The sequence below is a fragment of the Delphinapterus leucas genome, chromosome 6 (genome assembly GCF_059928025.1).
Source record: "Delphinapterus leucas isolate spDelLeu-1000000601 "Yukka" chromosome 6, BTC_Dleu_Yukka2, whole genome shotgun sequence".
Lineage (NCBI taxonomy): Eukaryota > Metazoa > Chordata > Mammalia > Artiodactyla > Monodontidae > Delphinapterus > Delphinapterus leucas.
In genome coordinates, this window is record NC_143134.1 from 118,329,906 (window position 1) to 118,353,020 (window position 23,115).

A 23,115-nucleotide genomic window follows, 5' to 3' on the forward strand; every position below is an offset into this window, starting at 1 on the left:
CCTGAGCCTCTAGCCTCCAGACTTTGTACTGGGTATGCAGCATGAGCTCTGCTTTGAGCCCAGCAAGGGGATCACAGAACATTCTGGTTTGCAACCTGGTTCTTCCTTTCACCAGCAGAACTCAAACTTCTCCGCCACCCAAGGCCTCTACCCGCTGGTACCCAGAGAGTGCTCCCCAAGTAGCAGCTGTTAGAAGTGCAGGATCTTGGGGGCAGGGGTGGGGGTAGTTCCTTGGTGGCCTCGTGGTTAGGATTCCAGGCTTTCACTGCCCAGGTCCAATCCCTGGTCAGGTAACTGCGATCCTGCAAGCTGCATTGCAGGGCAAACAAAGAAACGAAAAAGAAGTGCAGGATCTCAGCCCCGGGCCCCCAGAACTGCAATGCGCCAGGAGTCCCAGGAGACTCTTAGGCACAGAAGCAGGCCCAAAGCCCCCTTTCCAACAGCAGCTGAGTGCCCACAGTGTCGGTACGCTCACACTTATTTGAGCCAATCCCCTATTATTGAACACGGAGGTGGTTTCCAAGTTGTGATATCATAAATAAGGCCACAGAGAATAGCATCACGATAGCTAAACCCTGGGCACGCCATGGGTATTTTCTGGGAGTGAGTATTAAGGAGCTTCCCCTGAAATCTGCTTCGTTTCCCTTCTCCCCAGAACATTCTGGTGGGGTGGGGACCATCTTCATCCCCATTCTGCAGGTGAATAAACTGAGGCTGGAGGCAGGGGTGACAACACTCACCACAGTCCCATAAACAGTGGCCCAGCCAGGACTTAAGCCGTCCTGGCCAGGTTTCCTTTCCTCCACACCCATCCTACTGACCTTTGCTGGAAGTGAGTTTTGGGTCCAGTGTCAGCCTCTGTATGCACAGTGTGGGTCTCACGCCCGCCCCAGGCTGGGCACACAGCTGCTTCCGGGGGCGTCCGTGTCCCTGCCCAGTGGGACCAGTTTGCCCTGGTGACAGACGAGGCTTGGCTGAGGGATGGGGCGGCCTCACGCCACAGCGGGAACCTGGAGGGGCTGGTGGGCGGAGCTTCAGGGAGGGGACAGGAAATGGTAGAGGAGAAAGTGGGGCTTCCAGGTCAGCAGGGAGGGGGCTCAGGCCCAGAAGAGAGGAGGGAAGGACAACGGCAGGGGACCTTCCAGTGAGGTGGCAGGAGGCACAGCCATGTGACCGTGAATCCTTTTGGGGGAAACACTTGGCGGGGAACAGAATGCCGTGATGGCAACAGATTCTATTAAAAGCAATTCTCATTACTGTATCGTTAATTATTAATAGGATTGCGCAAATAAAGGATGGGAAGACCCAGCTGGACCTGACTCAAATTCTGCCTCCCGGGCAAATGGCTTTTGGGTCCCATCCAGGAGACCCAGCCATGAACGTGCCTGTTGGAAAGTAATGACAACCCGCGGCTGCCACGGTGGGACGGGCACCACTTATATCTGCTTTGAAAAGATAGAGAAAGGGAGCCCAGAGGAGGCAAACATGGGCCTCTGTCCATTCTCCCCAGCTGAGCTCTTAGGCCTAGGCAACCTGGCCATCAGTTCCTGCAGACCTCATCCTTCTCTGAGCACTGCCCAGACACGGGGCTGTTCAGCCTCTAAAGAGATCCAGAGAGGAACTTTCTCCATGTCGCTGCAGAAACCACAGTGAGAACTAGGCCAAGAAGGAGGGTCAAGTTTGGGCTGAGGAGACCCCAGAGAGAGAGACTTCACCCCTCTCTCTTGCTCCCACCCTCCTTATCTACACAGAACTCCTATCCACCCTTCAGAGCCCAGCTCAGATGGCCTGTCCTTCAGGCGGCCCTACCCAGTCCCAGCTGTGCTAACAAACAAGGATACAGACACTGTTCCTGCACTCACGGGGCTGCCAATCTGACAGGAGTCTAGTGAGGTGATTATTCAAACAATCATCACAAACCATGATGAAAACAGGCACCGTGCTCTACAGCAGGGAAGTGGAAGCTGTGTACCATGAGGGCAGGAATCCTAACGATTTTATCTTCCTCTCCCCTAGACTACTTCCTTTCCCCTTACTTTTGCCTGGAGCAAAAGAAAGTTCTCAATAAATGTGTCTGATTTCACAGACTGCTAATTTGGGAGCACAAGAACAAGGTCTTCAAGATGGAGAGATCTCTGGAGAAGTCAGGTTTGCAGAGTGGAGGAAGGAAGAGGCGGGGGCCTGGGCCTTTTCCCTATTCCTCCATCTTTGCAGAACTCTCCTGTATTATTAGCTGATTTATCCTGACATCCACTAGGAAGCCAAGCCGTGAACACACTACTTTTTTTGAATAAATAAACGTGCATGAATGAGTGAGTCTGAGCTTTAAAAAAAAAAAGCACTAAAAACCTGTGGACTTCTATATAAGATGACATGTAACTAGAAACCCTGATAGAGCCATTCTTAGTTTTCCACTAAATACCCATGAACGTAGTGAGAAATACGAAACCTTACTCATTGTGGGAAACAGCTGCCAACCCCATGCCAGAATCTGGGAGGAGCCCATGCTGATGATAATAGTGGGGGTGGGGGGCCGGTGTTGGAGAGAGACCGGGGACAAAGGTAGGAAGGGGCTCAGAACCTCCTCCATCATTTGCCCCCAGTCAGAGACCCGGAATCTGTGCCAATCTGAAAACTGGATAGCTGTCCCTCTCCCACAGATGCTATTGGAGTAATGTCCCCTCGTCGTTCAGAGAAAGTGGGCAAGCAGGGGGCTTTCATGGTGCATGGGATTCTGGGAAGCAAAGGTGATCATTGTAGGGGGAGTGCGGGGGGAGAACACTAGGAAACTCCCCAGTAGCAGTGCATGCTGGGACTTTTGCTTATTTTATCTGTTCAGAAAATCCAAGAACCATTTAGCTGGACCAGAGCGGATGCCACCTTCGTTCAGCAGGGCTGCAGTTGGCAGAACCTGCTGGAAACTGGGACATGGACTGAGCAAAGCCCACTTGATCCTGTTGCCCAGACCAGACCCTGAGAATGGGATGGAGCCACCAAACAAGTAATAAGAGGACAGGACCAGAGGCAATCTACGCATCCTGTCTACTTAAAATCCTGGAGTGTGGGTTAATGTTTCTGTGTCTGAGGGACAATACGGAGGCAAAAGCATCAACCACAAAGGACTGTGAAAGAACACTGCTGAACATGGAAAGGGAATCAGCATTCTGCAACACTTGAGAGCAGGCGGCTGACAGCAGTTTCCTAAAGGAACCAGAAGACGTCAGGAAACGGTGTGGCAACCTTAACGGAAAGACGTGCTCTGCAAAACAGGAGCGGGAAAGCACAGGGCAGCCCCGACAGATGGGAAAAGGCAGCATGAGGATATAAAAAAAGGGACGTGGACGTGGATTGTGTAGTGCCTTGAACTGTGGTCTCCAAAAAGACCTGTCCAAGTCCTACCCCTTGGTAATTGCGAATGTAACCTTACTTGGGAAAAGGGTCTTTGCAGATATAATTAAGAATCTCAAGATGAGATCATCCTGGATGAACTGGGTGGGCCCTAAATCCAATGATAAGTGTCCATGTTAGAAGAGAAACACAGACAGGAGAGAAACAGGAGGAGGCCGTGTGAAGCGGCAGAGATTGGAGTGATACAGCTATAAGCCAAGAAATGCCATAAGCCAGGAGAGGGGCATGGAACAGACTCACCCTCAGAGCCTCCAGAAGGAACCAACCCTGCCAACACCTGGATTTCAGACTTCTGGCCTCCAGAACTGTGAGAGAACACACTCCTGTCGTGTTAAGCCACCCAGTTGCAGTCATTTCATATAGCTGCCCTAGGAAACTAAGACAGATGGGGTTAGGAAAGATCGCAAGGAAAGAAAAAACATAGTAGCAGAGTTCAAGTCCATACTAGAGACAGTGAAAAGCAGAAATTGAAATGCAGAAAATGCAATCAGTGATGGGGAGAGGCCAACCTTGAGACATTTTCTAAAACGTGTGGCAGAAATCGAGAGATGAAAACAAAGCATGAGAAAGTCGTGAGGATTAGCAGACAGCAAACGCATAACTGGGATTCTTGAAGAAAAGGCTAGAATAAGAGATAACTTAGAATATAATGAGGAAAATTCACCTGTGCCTTAAAACCAAGCAAAAAGATCTGAATATGCAGATTGCAAAGGTTCACTGCATTCTGGGGGAAATAAATAGAGGCCTCTACTGAGACATTCTGGAAAACAATGTGATTTATACAAATAATGACAACTTGTATATGCCTCCAGGAAGGAAAGTGAGTTACTTATAAAAGAACAAACCCAGGCTGGTTTAGATTGTGACATGCTAAGTGATGAGGGAGCCATGTTTATGAGGTTTGGGGGAAATACTGAGCACTTGTTACTGAAAGATATGCTCCCATCAGCTGGGAGTCTAAGAATGATAACCCCTGTGTCTTAAGAAGCCTGAAACCAGCTAAAAAGCAGCAGGTCTAAAGATTTATTGTCAGTATCACTTCCAGACTAAAGACAAGTGTCAAAAATTGTTCTTAAATGACAAATCATAGAATGGAAAAATAATCTGACCATCTGAATCTAGAGCTTTAAGTCACATCAATGTGGATCAAAAGGGACCTGAGAGACCTCTTAAATAAGAGGGATTTCTCCTTGAATGATCAGGCAGCTACAAATGAAAGACTTTTATCAATGTAAGATAACTTCGAGTACAATTAGAAATGAAATAGCTACTAACCAAAGTCTGCAAAAGACTAAAGCAAAAAGTCAAAGTCCATAAAACAAAATGCAGGAACAAAAGGAAGCAGCTGAGAGGATGAAGAGAAAAAGGCAGAGACCAGCTTTTCCATAGAAGTGAGATGCGCAGGGTCAATGTTAACAATGAATGTAAATGCATGATGTTTTCCTAGTAAAATACCAAAGACTCTCAGATTGGATAAAACAAAAACTAAGACGGAAATCTAACTATACGGTGCTTGTAAGAAATACACTTAAAACCAAAGGACATGAAACAGTTAAAAATAAAAGATTGAGCAAAGGTACATGAGACAAGTTCAAGTCAAAGGAAAGCAAAGGTAGTAATATTCATATCAGAACAAGAATCACAGGCAAAAAGCATGAGATAGGACAGAGGTCCTCTGAATTGATAAAGAGTACAAGTCACAATAAAGATCTGATTGTCACAATCTTTTATGTCCTACATTGCATTAGACCTGACCAGAGGAAGTGATAACTTAGATACATAGAAAGGTAACAACAACAACAACAAAAAACCACAGGAGGAGACTTAACATACTTCTGTCTTTGACATATTTACATAATGTTCTCCCCCTCCCATGTTTGTATAGGACTGGAAAAATATAATTATTAAGGTTGATTTAATAGTTAAACTTTGTACCCGACAAATAAAAGATACTCATTTCTTTGCCAGAACCCATCAAACATTTATGAAAATTGATCATATATTAGGCCATAAAGAAAAATTCAATATAATCCCCAAAGCACATATAGTGAAAGCCCCATTCTTTTTTTTTTAAGTAATTAATTAATTAATTTATTTTGTTTATTTATTTTTGGCTGCGTTGGGTCTTCGGTGCTGCGCACAGGCTTTCTCTGGTTGCGGTGAGCAGGGGCTACTCTTCGTTGTGGTGCACGGCTTCTCATTGCGGTGGTTTCTCTTGTTGCGGAGCACGGGCTCTAGGTGCGTGGGCTTCAGCAGTTGCGACACATGGGCTCAGTAGTTGTGGCTCGCGGGCTCTAGAGCGCAGGCTCAGTAGCTGTGGCACATAGACTTAGTTGCTCCACGGCATGTGGGATCTTCCCGGACCAGGGCTTGAACCCACCCGTGTCCCCTGCACTGGCAGGCAGATTCTTAACCACTGCGCCACCAGGGAAGTCCCCGAAAGCCTCATTCTTTGACCACAATGCAATTAAGCTAGGAATTATTAACAAAAATTTAAATTAAAAAGCCAACCTTTTGAAAACTAATAACCATTTTTGTAAATAATTCTAAATAAAACCTACACGACAAGCTATTTTAAAATAATAATGCTGCAAATACCACATATCTGAACACATGGGAAGGTGGTTAAAATGTAACAGGGAGGAAAATTCATAGCTCACTGATGTGAATTTTTTAAATAAGAAAGGGCGGAAGGCAAAAAAGATAAAAAGCAGAATTTAAGAAATTAGAGAAGAGAAAAATAGAAATAAAAGATAAATCGATGACTTGTTTTTCTGGGCAGTCTAATAAATTAGGAAAACTTCTAGCAGGTCCAATGATAGTAAGCAGAGAGAAATGAATGCACAATAGGAACAAATTTTTTTAATTAAATTATATTAAGTAAAACCTTATGATAATAAATTTGCAAATATGAATAAGCAGATATTTTTGTAGGAAAATACATATTACTAAAACTAATCCAACAAGTAGAAGAAAACCAAAAAAAATCTATTACTACAGAGTAAATGGAAAAGGTAGGTAAAGAGCTACTTCCTAGAGAAGTGTTGGCGCTGACACTTTTACTGGCAAATATTCAACTATTTCAAACATTCTGTTTCAGGATACAGGAAAGATAGAGAACTTCCCCAGCTATCTTAAAAATGTAGCATAGGGGCTTCCCTGGTGGCGCAGTGGTTGGGAGTCTGCCTGCCTATGCAGGGGACACGGGTTTGTGCTCCAGTCCGGGAAGATCCCACATGCCGCGGAGCGGCTGGGCCCGTGAGCCATGGCCACTGGGCCTGCACGTCCGGAGCCTGTGCTCCGCAACGGGAGAGGCCACAACAGTGAGAGGCCCGCGTACGGCAAAAAAAAAAAAAAAGTAGCATAACCTTAAAACGAAGAGTTGGCAGATACCACAAAACTATAGACCAGTCCTGCTTAAGAATATGACAAAACTCCTAAATAAAGCACCAGCAAATTATCCTGGTTGGGACTCTTTGTGGCAGAAGAAACAGAAATCTGCTCAAATGAGCTCAGAAAAGGGGAAGATTCCTTATAAAGATTCAGAGCCCTCACGGAATTAAAGAGGGAGACATGTATAGCTGAGCTCCAATGGAGACAGTAGCCATCAGGGCCTATGAATGCATGATTTCACCTTTTTCTTTACACTAGCATCCTCTGCTACTGATCAGACAGCCAATGCCAATTGACTTTTCAAGTTGACTATTAGGGTCTTTCAGGGTCCCAAGTCTAAACTTAGCAATGAAAGGATGCTTCCTTAACATGGTTCTGGTGACATCTGCAATGTTTGCCAATCTTTCCAGTCCTCCTTCTAGGCTGGGATTGCACTTTCCACTGGGGTTAAGCAGGGCCATGTGAGCTACTGTGTGCCACTTCTGGGTAGAAGCGCTTAATTGCTGGTACAAGACTCTCCTATTCCATATCCCTTGCTTCAGTAAGCACAGGAGCATTTGGTGATGTGGAGGCGCAAAGCTGAGCCAGTCACTGCTGTCCTAGAGAACTGTCTGAACCCACAGCTAACTTAATATGAACAAGAAATAAACTTCTCTCAAGCCATGATATTTTGACGTTATTTGTTACTGCAGCATAATCTACTTATCCTGACTAATTCAATGACCAAGAATATCTATCTCAAGCCAAAAGCCAATATCATATTTAATGGTAAAATACTGGAAGCATTCTGAGCCATGTCCAGAATAAGGCAAGGATGCTTAATAATGCTTCTATAATTTTACATGGCTCTGAAAGTTCTAGACAATGCAATAAGACAAGAAACATATACAAAAGGACAACCACTAAAAAGAAGACAAAATTATTATTTGTGGATAATTGTCTACTTGAAAGCACAAAGGAAGCAAGTGAAAAAGTATTAGATATTAGAAGAGCTCTATGAAAGTAGTCAGTTATAAAATAAACATACAAAAAATCAGTAGCTTTCTTCCCTCCCTCCTCTTTTTTGCTCTCTATTGGACTGACTGCATTTTCTTCACTTCCCTTTTCACTCTGTCAGTATAAAAGTTATACATTCCATTTCTGCATTTTAGATGTTATCTTTAAATTTTATCAGGCATAATTGACTTAGTATAATCTAAATCAAAATTCTCCACCCTCCTCCTAGATAGTACAAAGTCTTATAGTGATTTAACTCCAATTATAGATTCCAATCACCATGTATGATTTCCTAGTATTTTGGTTCCATCTTGTTTTGAGCCTACATTTGTTATTATTATTAATTTTTACAGCCAACTCTTATTTAGATTTTACCTACATTTTAATATATTTGCTCACTGCTCATCACATACCTGATACAGGGTTTGATCTCCTTCCTCCTTAGATAATCCTTTATGAGTTCTTTCAGCAAAGCTCTGTGAGTGGTAAAGTTTCTCAGTCTTTGTCCAAAATGTCTTTATTTTGCTTTCACTCTTTAAAGGTAGTTTAGCTGAAAGACATTTTCAGTTGACAAATATTTTCTTTCATCATCTTGGATATATTATTACTGTATTTTCTTTTGGCCTTTATTGTTGTTGATGTTTTTTGTTGTTTCTTTGCAGGCTGTGTGGGATTGTGGTCAAAGCATATGACCTGGAGTTCTTGGCTGCCTAGGTCCACATCCTGGCCCTGCCATTAATAATTGTGTAATTTTGTGCCCAAGTATCTACCGCTCACAATTCTGCTATTTGGGCTGGGATCAGTTGGGAAGTTCTTCTGCTAATCTCCCCTAGAGTCACTCATGTGGCTGCTCTCATCTGGGGTTTGAATGGGGTAAAGCATTCAGATGGCCTCAGTCAAAAGCCTGACAGTTGGTGCTGGCTGTCAGGTAGGTCATCTCAATTCTCTTCCACCAGTATTCTACACTGGGTTTCTTGACAAGAGGGCAGAAGTGAGTGATCTAAGACAGCAAAACTAGAAGCTACAAGGCTCCTTAAGGTCTGGTTTTGGAAATCACACAACATCATCTTGGCTGCATTCTGTCGGTCAAAGCAAGTCTCAAAGCCAGACCAGGCTCAAGGGTGGGGAAATAGACTAAGATTCTCCCTTGTGACAAGTGTGTCCTCTTGAAGGCAGGAGCAGCAAAGTCACATCACAAAAGGGTACTGTCAAGGGGAAGTGTGATTCTTCAGGCGCCATTATTGTAACAAGAATTACTAAAGTAACATGAAGTAATAAAGATTAGCTAAACTTTCTGTGCCTCAATTTTCCATTCTTAAAAGGTTTGAGAGTGTTATTTTGAAGACTTAAAGAGCTAGTGTGCAAAGTGCTGAGAGCACAGTTTTTCCTTCTGGTTGCTTTAAGTAATTTTCTTTGTCTTTAGTATTACATATTTAGTATCTATATCTAGGTGTAGATTAACTGTTATTTATCCTTCTTGGAATTAATACACCTCTTAAATCTGAGGAGTTGTGTCTTTCATCACTATTGGAATATTCTCAGACATTATCATGTTGAATACGATCTCTCCTCCTCCTCCTCCTCTCATAATCTCCCTTCTTCTAGGTCTCCTCTAAGACATATGTCAGACCTCCTCACTCTATCCTGTTTGCTTCTATTTTTGGTCTTTCTATCTTTTTATCTTTGTAGGCTGCATTCTGAGTAATTTTCTCAGTTCTATCTTTAAGTTCATGAACATTTGTTCAGCTGTGTCTAATCTGCTATTTAACACACCCATTGAAATTTCAGTTTCAGTGGCTGTTTTTCATTCTTAGATCTTTGTTTTCCTTCAAATCTGCCTCTTTTTTAAGGTATCTTTTTATTTGCTTATGGTACCTTTTTTTCTTTTAATAATTTAACGCACACTTGGTTTATAGTCTCTTTCAGACTGTGCTATGATCTCAGTTTCACACTGTGCTAATTCTCCCTTGTGGTAGATCATTTCCTCCTGTTGTTTCTATTTTTTAGCTGTCAGCACCTCTTCACTGAGGATCTTGCCCCTTTTGGGGGTTGTATGTTACGGAATAGTTCCTGGCTCTGGTTTTCCCCTCCCAACTTCCAGGACCTGGGAGTTTCCCATTCTTTTTTTCAAGATTAATTATTTCTGTTGCTGTGCTAAGTTTTGTTGATGTTCCTTAGCATAAGGAGTGAGGGGAGTGTCACCATTAGCTCAGTCTGCTAGGTCACTGGAACCAGAAGTCAAATTGAATATATTATAAAGGTATCATTTAAAATCAATAGGGAAAATATGAACTATTTATTAAGTGGTATTAAGACAACTGTTCAATAATGAGGGGGGAAAGCAATACACCTTAACATACACCATCACTAAAATAAATTGCAGAGATAACAAAAAATTAAATATAAAAGTGAAACTGTAAAAGCGCTAGATGAAAATAATGTCAGTGGGAAAAGCCTGATGGTAAAATGCTCTCGAAGCTTTGACTACAAAAAAATTTAAAAGTTATGTATGTTGAAGAACTATGAAAAAACCCCCCAAAGCAAGTGCCCAATTAGGAAGATAATTACAAGATATAATAAAGGTTGAATAACCTTAATCTACAAAGAGCTCTCACACACGCAGAAGACAACTAATACCTAATAAGGAATTGAGCAAAGGACATGAATCAGTAAAACAATAAGAAAAATGACCAACAAGCATGTGAAATAAGAATTGCAAAATAAGAAAAACAAATGACCAGCGAGCAGATGAAAATATGTTTCTCTTCACTGATAGTAAAAGAAAAGAACAGAACAGAATGCACTTTGAAGCAAGAGATCCTTTTTACCTTATCAACTTGACCAAACATTTCAAAAAGATTAGAATATCCTGTGTGGTGAGGGGAAAAAGGAATTTTACACAATGCTCTTTCCTTGGTAGGAGTGTGTGTGGGTTCAGTGGTAGCCCCCTGAAGCCATGAGCATGTCCTAACCCCACAACCCATGAATGTTACCTCATTTGAAAAAAAGGGTCTTCGCTGATATAATTAAGCATCTTGAGATGAAGAGATCATCCTGGATTATAGGACAATGTCCTTGTAAGAGGCATATGGGGAAAAAATAGACAGAGGAAGAGGTGATATGACCACAGAGGCAGAGACTGGGGTGAGGGGGCTACGAGTCAACTGACAGAAGCTAAGAGAGGAAATCCCCTGGCGGTCCAGTGGTTAGGACTCCACACTTTCACTGCCAAGGGTGTGGCTTCGATCCCTAGTTGGGGAACTAAGATCCCACAAGCCACGCGGTGCGGGCACCCCCCCCAAAAAAACCCAAAAAAGACAAAACCAAACCAAACCTGACACCTTGATTTTGGACTTCTAGCCTCCCGAACTGTGAGGGAATAAATTTCTTTATTTTAAGCCACCAAATTTGTGATATGGCAGTCCTAGGACGCTCACACCGTGTCATCAGAACATTTTCAGGAGGGCAATGTGGGAGTATGCAGACAGACTGGTCCTAAAACATGCATACGTTTCCTAACATGGAAAACTTTTCTCCTAGAAATCACTCAAAGTTAATAATTGAGCATTTGTTAAAGAAGTCTCAGCAAGGATATTCACGAAAGGCTTCTTCGTTAATGGAATTTGAATAAACAGCCTAAATGTTCAATGACAGAGGGTCGGCTAAGTAAATGATGGCTTTGCCATATAACCATAAGGATAAAAAATAATAATACCTGAAGTGGATGGAATATTTTTGATGTGCTCTGCAAGGAATGAGTACTTTCTGTCTCTTGCCTCATGTAATTCTCACCACAAGGCTGTAAGGCAGTCAGCAGTAGCCCCACCACACAGAGGAGGACGGCAAAGTCAGAGGGTGGAGGCCACCTGCCCGACGTGACGTAAGCAAGGGGCCAATTCCTGACCCCAAGCCCTGTACTGTGCACATGTCCACCACGCAACAAGATGACTCATGGTGCAGCCAGCAGGTCACCAGGTGACGGCACAGAAGGATCCTGGCTGCAGAGTGTCGGATGAAAAACAGCAGTTGAGCACGTCCTACTTTTGCAAAAATAAAAAGTGCATTCAACGTGCAGAGAAAAAAGGCTGGAAGGATTTACTATGCACGTTAACGGGGAGGTTACCTCTGGGGATGGATTTGGTGATTTTGATTTTCTACACGAACACGCACAGCTTTGGTAATCAGAGCAAAATAATGAAAACCAAAACCACACCACTGGGCCTGTGCTGACCACACTGACCTCTGCCTTTGCTCTGGGAGATGGGGAACAGCCAGTGCCGCAGCGGAGGGACCCCAGGCGCCTGACTCCCCCTGCCCTTGGTCTTCTCCCCTCCGCTGCTGTCCACACCTTCCCTGCACCCGCTCTTCCGTGGGCATCGATTTTTCCATCCTTCAGAGAAGCGCCTGAGGAAAAGGAAAGAGCATCTCTGGATCAATGAGTAGAGCCCTGCAGCCCCGGTCAGGTGGTGTGTCGCGGTGGTCTGCGGGCTGTCTGTCACTGCCCTGCCCGGGACTCAAGGGGGAGGTTGGCTGGTAGGGGGAGAGTGAGCCTGGCTGGGCTTCCCCAGTGGCCCCGTGAGCGCGCCGTGTGTGTGCGCGCGCGTGTAGTATAGGCATGGTGGCGGGGGGATGTGTGAGATGTGTAGTGGGGTGTGGGGCTGTATGCGGGGCAGTTGTGTGTGTGTGTGTGTGTGTGTGTGTATGAGATGGGGGTACAGTAGGGTCTGGGATAGGGTGGGGGGTGGTTTTGCCCCCTGCCAGCTGCCAGCGCTGATCTTTGCCTAGAGAAATGGGGAGCAGCCCAAGCCCCCTCTGGCAGGCTCCCATCAACTCAGCCTCACGGCTCAGTGAGGAAGGTGCTGGTAGCCACCCACTGCCCAGGCAGAGAAACTGTGGGCTGTGTGTGGTGAGAAAAGGAGAGACAGGGAGGGGAGGGGGAGGGGAGAGAGAGCGTATCACTTGTGGCAGCTCCCAGACTGCTGACCAGACTCCTGTGTAAGGCACCAGCACTCACCTGTACTGGGTGCTGGGAGTGGGGGCACAGACAGGAGACACCCGCCTTGGCCCCGCCCTTCGGGGCTCCCAGTGAGGGGAGGGAGTCGGTATGTGGGCACTCTTGGGCCAGAGCTGGCCAGTATGGGTCAGCAGACACCCCCCCCCCATGCTCTTCAGGCCTGTCCGAGCTTCTCCCACCCACCACGCTAGCCTCTTCCTTCTGGTCAAACCATCTCCTGACTTGTCACTTGACCAGAGCCTGGTCCCCTCACTCATGCAAACACACCTCCTCTCGGAAGTCCCCATGGACCAGCCCCCAGCCCCACAGCTCCCTGTGCTTCTCCTCCAGGGCCCCGGTGACAAACATCCTTGAAGATTTCAGTCCACTGTTTCCCGTCTGTCTTCTCCCAGCCTAGACTGTGAGCTCAGAGAAAGTCAGGCTGAAACTGTGGGTCCTCTTGGCTGGGTGTGCTGTGCCCACCCCCTGACCAGGCACCGAAAATGGCTCAACATATGCTTGTTGCATGAATGAATGAACCATGATAATTGCTAAGAAAAGAAGTATGCAGATGGTCTATTATGAAGTTCTGTGAGCATGGATTGGGTTTGTGTCCGCGTGCACGTGCGCTGAGGTGTGCTCACGTGTGGGTACGGTGCATTCACGTACACGTGCACAAGTATGTGCGCGGGCATGGGTGCGTGCACGTGTGCACAAGGCACCCAGTGCTTGCGTGTGTGTGTCATGCATGTGTGTGCATGTACTGGGGTCCATGCGTTTCTATATGCCAGTGTGTGCAGGTGTGTCTGTTTATGCTACTTCTTGCTCAAGGTTGGAGGAACGTCATCATCCTTCTCTCACGTTTGTTCTCTCTCCATGACCGGCAGCCGACCTTGCTGCTTTTTGCTTTTTGTAGCCTCCAATCCCAGTCCCAGCAAAGACTCTAGCTCCAGCGGGGCTTCAGCTCTAACATTCCAGCCCATTCCACCACTCAAGGCCCAGACGTTCCCTGGAACACAACAAACATGTAATCTCGGCTGGATGCCTTTGCCTCTTTCGTCTTCTCATCTGTAAAGTGGACACCAAGCTCACAGACACGCATAAAAGGCATGGCCCAGGACCTGGTATATAGTGAGCGTTCGACAAATGTTTCCCACCACGATGCTTCTGACGGTGATGGTGGTGATGACCTTCCCCTGGTGGCTGCAAACCAGGGTGATCCAGAGGACACTGGGAAGGTAAGCCAAAGCAGCGCCCTGCCTGGGGCGGATGACTACATCCCGCCCTCCTGGCCATGGGCTCCCAGAAAATGCTGCGGTGGAAGGAATCAGGGGAATGAAGAGCAGACGTGCAGCCCAAGTCCTCATCCCAGAGCTGCTTCCCTGGCCCGCTGCGGTCAGGGCGCGTGGGTTCTCCCACAGTAGCTCTTCCGGCTGGCTCCACGCCAATCACACGTGAGGTATGTACTTGAAATCAAACCCCAGCTCCTCTGCGTGGCCTGCATACCCCTCCTTCCCTGTGCTCCAGCCACACAACTGTCTTTCTGCTCTTCTTACACATGTTCCTGCCTCAGGGCCTTTGCATTTGCCATTCCCTCTATCTGGTGTACCGGGACTCCACATGGTCTTAGGGCTGGCCCCGCTCATCCTTCAGCTCAGAGGCCCCCTCCTCAGTACCCCCAGTCACGCACCATCACACCACTTATCAACAGCTAACATTATCTTAAAACGTTCATTCATCAGGCCTTCCACCTGGAAGGTACTCAACAAGGATTTGCAGGAAGGGAGAGAGGGCGGGGCCTGGCTCCTGGGATCCAAACCTCATAGTTCCATTTATTTAGCACTTACTATGTGCCAGGGTGTAGCCCAAAGTCTAGCCAGCTGGGTGACCCGGGGCAGCCTGCCCTACCTCTCAGGCCTCAGTTTCTCCATCTTTAGAGTGAAAGGCAGCCCCAAGTCTCTTGAGGGATCCTCATCTCCATTTTCATGGTGTCTCCAGCTCTCTGCAACCTGGCAGTCTGCAGAGCCTGGGAATGTGAGGCCTCTGGGGTCTGCAGCCTCCTGAGCCTGCCCTGCTCTCCCGCAACTTTTCAGTCCGACTTCACCTCTTCTGGGATGCCTCCCTGCCTCAGGCCTCTTCGGAGCTCTCAGCACACCGTATTTTGATTGTTTACTTCTCTGGCTCCCATTAGGCTATGAATTCTGGGAGGCCTGGGACAAGTGTTTTCTTTCAGCATCCTAGCTCAGAAGGGGACACCCTGCAGGACCCCGGAACCTTACCCAGCTGACACAAGGTCTGGGACCAATTTGCTCACCCCTGGGAAGAAGCCACGCCCTTCTCTGTGTCTTCAGAAACACTGGTGCTATTTACTGCCCACCAAGAGCTCCAGACTTTGCAGCCCTTGCAATACTATTCACAGCTTCTACCTGATGTCTGTCCAAAAGGCCCGACTCGATGAGCACCCCAGCATCTGTGCCTTTTTTGTTGGTTTCTGAGTTTGTTTCATTTGTGAGGGTCCCTGGGGCGCCTCTGCAGGAGGCGGTGTGGGAATGGCAGAACACTACGTGGGCAACCAGCTTCCCTGTTTTCGCTCTTCCCACCCAAGCCCCAGGGGTGGAAAACAAATCCACACTCGCCAGAAACCTGACTCGGCTGACGAGCTGGAAAAGCTGGTTCTGGAAGGGAAGGCTGGGGGAGGGGGGCTTCCGAGGCCCCAGGGCCGCTGTCTGGGAGCTGTTCTCACCAGTCAAGTGGCCCTTGGCCTCCCAGGACGCCGTCACTTGGAGGTTCTCTCTCTGGGAGACGGGCTCTGGCCAAGGCCACCTGAGCAACGACCACTGCAGGGTCTTTGGCGTTCCAGGGAGCCACCGGGAAGGGCAGTCCGTGCAGACGGTGGGGAAGGGGAGAGGGCGAAAGGGCTCAAACGCTAAGTAAGGGTCCTTCGGCCTCTGGGCTAAAGCCCGGGCCTAGCAGCAGGACTTGGCCAGCGCCCGGGGCCGCGGGGCTCGACGGGCACGCATCCGAGCACCGCTGGGTGCCTGCCCAGCACTGTGCCGGCCGGGGTGAGAAGAGGCGGAGGCGGCCCGAATCAGGGAAAGGGGAGGGAGCCTGGCCGCCGCTGGGCCTCGGGGACGCGAGCGACCCCAGCGACCGCCCGGCCCAGAGTGGCGATTCCTCCGCGGGGCCGCCAAGCACGCGCCCAGCTGCCGGGAACGCGCCGCGTGCGTGCGCCCAGCTCGCCGCCACCGGCATCAATTCCCGAGATGTCTGTGCATGTCTTTTTCTTTCACTAGAGGTTGCTCACTTTCACTTCTTGCTTCCTTTCCGCTCCTCCGCCAGCTCCGTGAGCGCGTGTGCGTGTTGGGGGGGGGCGCGCGCCTGTCCGCGCGCTCCCGGCGGACGCTTACCCCGCCCGCGGGCAGGGCGCTCGGGGATCGCCGGGTGCCCGCCGCCTGGCGTCAGGCGCGACGTGGCCCAGCCGTCTAGCCCCCTACGGGAGCGTGAGAACCGGTTCCAACAGCCCCTAAAGCCCTGACCACCCTGCGTTGCCTTGGAAGATGGGGGTCCCAGGTGGAGCAGGCCGGAGAAAAGGCCTGGCCTCATCGCTGCGTCCCCCCTCCACCCTCACCGACTTCTCTCACTTTCTGGGTCTTTAAAGAAAAGTAACAGTTCGCCCCTGAAGCCGCTGCTACTTCTCCTGACTCCAGAGGCATCTCTCTGGGCCTCTCCACTCCAAACAGGAAACCAGGGCCAGGATGGATGGAGCCTCGCTTCACTGAGCAGGAAGCCACATCCCGTGGAGGCCAGAGCATTTTGCTTGAGAAAGTAGGATTTGCATGGGGCTGAGAAGGGCCTCTTCGGCTTCCTTTCCGGGCCCAGCCTGCTGGCCTCCTTACTGTTCTTTTAGTGCATCTTTTGCGGGGGTCCCACCTCAGGGCCTTTGCACAGGCTCTGGGCTCCAACGGGCCAGAGACCTCCATTCCTCACTAGCTGTGTGACTTTAGGCAAATGACCTAACCTCTATGAAGCTTCATTTCCTTGCCTGTAAAATGGGCTCATAATAGGATGTTTGAAGGTCCAAAGTGATGCCCAGGGACTGAGCAGTTAGGGCACAGGGAAGGACATTTGGTGGGCCCAGGGCAGATGTGGGGATCGGGCAGAAGCTGAACCCCTTGGCTGGGATACCTCCCCTCACTCTTTCAGGGAACCTCTTTACCACCCACCTCCCCAGTCCCTGCCAGGTCTTCTCAAGGCCTCATTGGCTGAACTTCACCCAAAACAATTCCCTGCCCCAACCCCTGCTGTGAGGACCAGCAGGAGGCAATAGAAAGGGGACCAGGTCAGAAGGCAGGAGAACTGGGTTCAAATTCTAGCAAATTCTGCCTCACTGTGTGATTGTGAGCGAGTTGCTTGGCATCTCTGTGCCTAAATTTCTTTCTGTGTGAAACTGAGGCAGAAGGCTGTCTGGCCTACATCTCAGGACCCTTGGTAGACAAAGCAGCCTGTGGGTGGGATGTCATTCCAAGAAGTGAAAAGCCTCAGATAGAAGCATGTTGCTGCTGTAATTTACACCCATCCTCAGAGCATCAGCTCGGGCTTGAGGAATCAACTTGTCAGCTGGATCTGAGGGGTCCCTGCCACCTGTGCTAATGGAAGGTGGCTGGAAGGCCACTTCCAAGAAATGTACAGATTGATGGGTTCTGCCACTCACAGCTGGCCTTAGTCATCAGTTCCAACAATGGGGGTGCTTGAGGCACTGTAACAGCCCCTGAAGGGAGTATACTGCGGGGAGAAGCATCATGTACTTCGCTCATGAGTAAGGCCTTGGCCATGGGCTATGGTCCGTGGCCTTCCTCAGCCCTGCCACTTGGCCCCCACCTTGACTCTCCTTTGCCTCAGTTTCTTCCTCCTAAGTGCCAGCCCCTGAAAGTCCCCGTGTGGGCTCCATAGAAGCCTCCCGTGCCCCGGGTTAAAACTGCCATCTTTCCCCCCCAGTTCACTCCTCCTTTATTACTGAGTTCATCACATGCTGGGAGTTGCCACCGATTCTTCAAGCCACACGCCCATGGCCAACTTGTTTGCTCCAGATAGAAACACCAGCATTGACTTTGCTGCATATTCATTGTAAAACTGCAAACGATATAAAACACGTACATTGAAGAATGGAAGTTCCCTCATTATTTGCCCTCCAAAAATAGCTACTGCCCACATTTGGTGAGTTCTGGTATCTGTTTAGACTCTCTGAGTTATAACAGGCAGAAAATCCAATCAAAATAGGAATTATGGGCTCATGTAATAGAATAATGCAGAGGGGTTTCAGGCATGGTTTGATCCAGAGGTCCATGATGTTATTGACGCTCTGGCTTGACTTCTCTGCAGTTCTTTTCCCTCTGCCCTCCTCATGGTGTCAGCGGGTCCAGTTAGGGTGGTAGCAGTGGCTGCTGGGGTCCCAGATGCTATACTCACGCTGCACCATCAGAGGAGGCAAGACCAGCTCATTCTTGGTTCCCAAGTAAGAATGAGGAATCCTGTTTCTCAGAGGTGTTCTGACCCAGCCGGGAGGGGGTCAAAGAAGACTTCCTGGAGGAGGTGGGGCCTGAACTCATGTTGAAGAGCCACCTGTCAGGAGAGTTGGGGCCCCTTTTCTGTATGAGAAAGCAAAGTGCCCTTTCACCTCTGTTGAAACTCGAGGCTCAGAAAAGTTAAGTCGTGGGACTGAAGAAGCTGAAGTGGTCCAGCGGGACCGCATGAAGCGAGTCAACAGGTCAAGCTCCCATTTTGCAGACAGATCTGGGCCGGAGCCTCGGGTTGTGTGGCCTCAGGCAAGCCGGCCTCATCTCCCTGAACCTCAGCTTGCTGACTCCCTGTGAAATGAAGGCAGCAACAGACCAGCCTTCGGGGTTATTAGGAGGGTTAAGGCCCATCCCTCATGTGCACTCGGGAAACATGATTTGCTATCCATATTGTTGTTATTGGTAACTTTGTTATTATGGCCACTTTGATAGAGACTCCTTAGCACAGGGCCAGGGACCCAGCAGGTGCCCAGGAAATAATAGCTGGGACCCTGATCATTATCCCCAGCTCCCTGGGGCACAGCAGATGTGGCTGGGCCCACCCGAAGCCCACTTGCCCAGCAGAATGACACCACCTTCAATGAGCAAAGAAGGTGAGTGGTGGGACAGGCCCAGCCTGGGCCCAAGCTCATGGGGAGCTGGTCTCTCCAGCAAGGTCCTTCCTGCACCTGCTCACAACCCACCCACGCCAGTCTTAGGGAGGTTTCTGGGCTGGGAGGGGTTGCCCCACTCCCTCCATCCGTCGGAGCCTGGCTGTGTGTCTGACTGACCGGCTATGTGTCTCTCCCTGGCAGGCGAGCTATTAAGCACCAGGCCCCAAAAGCACTGGCCTACAGTCTCAGCATTGAGTGTATTCACAGCCATTAGCAGGAGGCCCCAGCCTGGCCAGTCAGGGCGAATCCTCAGCCCACCCCTTGCCCCCGCTCCCTGGGGGTTGCCTGTTAAAGCTCCATCCTTGGAGGGGAGAACAGAGGCTGAGAAGAAAACATGGGGCTTCTAGGGCCCACGTGGACATTTGTGTAGGTTGTTCACTGCACAAAGGTGCTGCTCGGGAGGCAAGTGGAGCTGCAATTCAGCCAGCCCTCCGCTTCCCAGGCTGTGGGACCTGGCTCAGGCTGCATTCCACACAGGAGGTGGTGCCCTTTTCTAATCCGTTCAAAGGAGCCTTAGGGGAGAGCTGTGGCCTGCGTGGGCTGCAGAAAGAAGCTATCTGAGAACTCGAGGCCTTATGTAGCCTTTTATTTTAATTGCATTTTTAGGGACATCTTTTTAGAGTACAGTTCTATGAATTTTATCATGTGTATAGCTTTGTATAACCACCACCACAAGTAGGATACAAAACAGTTCTATCACCCCAAAAAACTCCCTTGTGCTATCCTTTCGTAGTCACGTCCTCCCCTTGCTCCTAATCCCTGGCAGCCACAGATCCGTTCTCCATCATTTGTCTCTTAGAAAGTGGAATCGTGCAGTATGTGATATTTTGAGATTGGCCTTTGGCGCTCAGCATAGTGGCCTTGAGATCCATGCAAGGTGATGCGTGTATCAATAGTTTGTTCCTTTTCATTGCTGAATAATAGTCCATGGTCGGGATGTACCATTTTATCCATTCACCCACCAAAGGAATTTGGGTTGTTTCCACTTTGGGGCTTTTACAAATAAAGCTGCTGTGAACATCCATGCCTCTGTGACTATGAACATGCCTGTCTCTGCATGGACCTAAGTTTTCATTTCTCTGAGATAAATGTCCAGGAATAGTACAGCTGCATCATAGGGCAAGAATATGATTAACTTTTTAAGAAACTGCCAGGCTGTTTTCCAGAGTGACTATACCGTTGTGCATCCGTATCTATAATGTATGAGAGTTCCAGTTGCTCTGGACTCACCAGCACTTGATATTGTCAGTTTTAAAATTTTAGCCATCCCAGTGGGTGTGAAGCAGTACCGCATTACACTTTGAATTTTCACGTGTCCCTGATGGTTAACAGTATTGAGTATTTTTTCATGCATTTATTTGTCATCTGATAGATCTCTGATGAAGTGTCTATACAAGTCTTTTGCCTATTTTTCAATTGGACTGTTGTGAAACTATTGAGTTTTGATGGTTCTTTATATATTCTGGATACAAGTCCTTTGTCAAATATGTGATTTGCAAATATTTTCTCACAATCTGTGGCTTGTCTTTTCATTCCCTTAACAGTTTCTTTTACAGAACAAAAGTGTTAAATTTTGATGATTTATCCATTTTTTTTCTTTTGTGGGTTGTACTTTATTGTTATGTCTGAGAACTCTGCCTAATCCCAAGTCTCATTCTCCTATGTTTTCTGAAAGTTTTATGTTAGAGATTTAGGTATAAGATCCATTGTGAGTTGACTTTTTCTTTTTTTTTTAATATGGGGTGAGGTAAGGGTCAAGATTCCTTTTATTTTTTTTGCATGTGTCCCACAGTATTTATTAAATTAATGAATGAAAGGCACAAAGGATCAAGTAGCAAGGCTACCAAAATGGGGGAGATCAAGATTGTGTACTAGTCAATGGATAAAGGACTGTTTTTTCAGCAAATGATGTTAAAACCATTGGACATTCATTTTTTTAAAAAAAATGAACCTCAACCTAAACCTCATATCTTATACAAAAAAATGACTCTCAGTGGATCATAGATTTAAATGTAAAAGGTAAAGGACTCCAGCAAACCCATCTATGTCGTAGGAGATTCCCAGCCCAGCTCCGCTGTCGGATGACATAGGACTGGTGAGAATTATACAAGCATATAGGGCAAGTCAAGTGAGAACCTTCTATGGCCACCCCTGACCTGTCCAGGGTTTGAGAGAACCAACATTTATCAAACGTGAACCCTGCACCAAGTGTTCCACTGAATGCTTTCTTTGCATCCTCTCATTTAATCCTAAAACAAATCAATAAACTTTTAGAGGTTGGTGTTTTTGTGCCCACTCTATGGATAAGGAAATTGAGCTCAGAGAGGTTAAGCAACTTGCCTAAAGTCACAAAGTAAATGGGGGAGCGAGGTTTTACCCCAGGGTGTTCACCTCTGCTAGAGGCAGGCAGGGCACAGTTGGGACAAGCTAATGTAGAGCTACACTGTTGATCTATCACGTGGTTATGGGGCCTCGGTTGGGGTGGGTTTGGGTGGGTGGGGAAGGTATGCTTTTCTCCCAGGATTCTGGGGAGATTAGAGGCCCCCATTCTCTGGAGAGCCTTAGCTGAGTCCCCTTCATGCTGATGCCTCCTCCTGGATGGCTCTTGTTTGGGGGCACTCACCAAACCCATTCCCAACAGACGGAACGTTGCAGGCCTGATGACGGCGGATGCCTCCAGGCAGCGCATGCGCATGACGGCACACGCCAGTCCTGGGCTGATAGGATCTTCTTCCCTGCGCTGGGGCTCCCTGCCTCCTGTGACTGGTCATTCCAGCCCCTCGGCCTTTCCCTCGTTCCTAGTGCATCCCCACCCCCACCCCTTGCCCAGCCTGTAACCCCCTACTTAGGGGGCGCTCTCCATTTCTCACTTGTTTAAACATGACTGCTGTTTCAGCGTTCAGCTCAAGTGATGCCTTCCCAGCAGCTCCTCCGGGCTCTCCCTCTTCATGCTGCAGATAAATACAGCCTAGTCCCATATGGTCTGAAAAGCTGGCATTTGGCAACATAGCTTTCTAGAGATGCATGGGCCTCTCTAGAGCCTTCTAGATGCACCTAGAGATGCATCTGGGGGGAGCAGTCTCAGCCCCAAATAGATTGTGAGGGCAGGGACTGAGTTTTTTTTTTTTTTGGCTGTACCACGCAGCTTGTGGGATCTCAGTTCCCCAACCAGGGATTGAACCCAGGCCACACGGGTGAAAGCCCGGAATCCTAACCACTAGGCCACCGGGGAACTCCCTGGGGGCTGAGTCTTAATCCCCTCTGCTGGACCCAGAGGAGACTGGCTCCCAGCGCACGACTCAGGGTCCATCAGACCCATCTCTGCCACCTCCTTGCTGTGTGACTCAGTGTCTGGCATGCCATAAACGCTCCATCGATGGGAAGAGTTGCTGCTGTTGCTTTGGGGGCTGTTATTTTTATTCCCAGGATGCCTCCTAGAGCGGTGTAGCCAGGTATGGACGGTGAGAGGGTCCGCCGCTCTCCGAGGGAAGCAAAGTCCTACTGCAGCAGGAAACCTTCCCTCCTCCCACCCCCACCCCCGAACCCCCCGGCCTGGAACAAGCCCACCACACCCCGCGGACGCCACGCAGCTCCCTCCAGCCAGGGCTGCAGGCTCCTGGGGCAGAGTGGGGGTGGGGAGAGGGACCAGCTTTTAATTCTTTTCCCCCTTCGTAGCCTGGAGTTGACCCTCGGAGTGACACTGAAGGGGCCCCAGGGAGGCTGGGGTCAGGCAGAGGGGAGCAGCCTCTTGCCTAATGAAGTCTGCCCAGAGCCCAGACCTCCTGCAGCCTAATTAGATTTTATGATCCTGAAGGAGGCACCCTGGATCCTTGCTCACCTCCAAACCTCATCAGCACCCGGCCTTGTCCCATCCAGGCCCTGCATCTCAAACACAGCTCCTGCTGGCAACCTGCCACTGTCCCTGGCCTCCGACCTCTCCCACCTGCTCCTGCCGCCTCTCCTGTCTCACCCACTCTTGATCAATGCTGGGGATATCTTTCTAGAACGCAAATCAGATCGTGTTCCCCTCCCCCCTCTCCCCACCCCCAGACTCCCACTCCCTTCAACTGGGGCCTCTCCATCTTTTTATTCACAATTA

The 23,115-nt window shown here is 48.5% G+C and overlaps 1 pseudogene; it reads right to left on the minus strand.

Moving 5' to 3' along the window:
* Positions 1–14,640: 14,640 nt before the first annotated feature.
* On the minus strand, positions 14,641–21,711 carry LOC149749058 (uncharacterized; annotated as a pseudogene).
* Between the last annotated feature and the right edge of the window lie 1,404 nt (positions 21,712–23,115).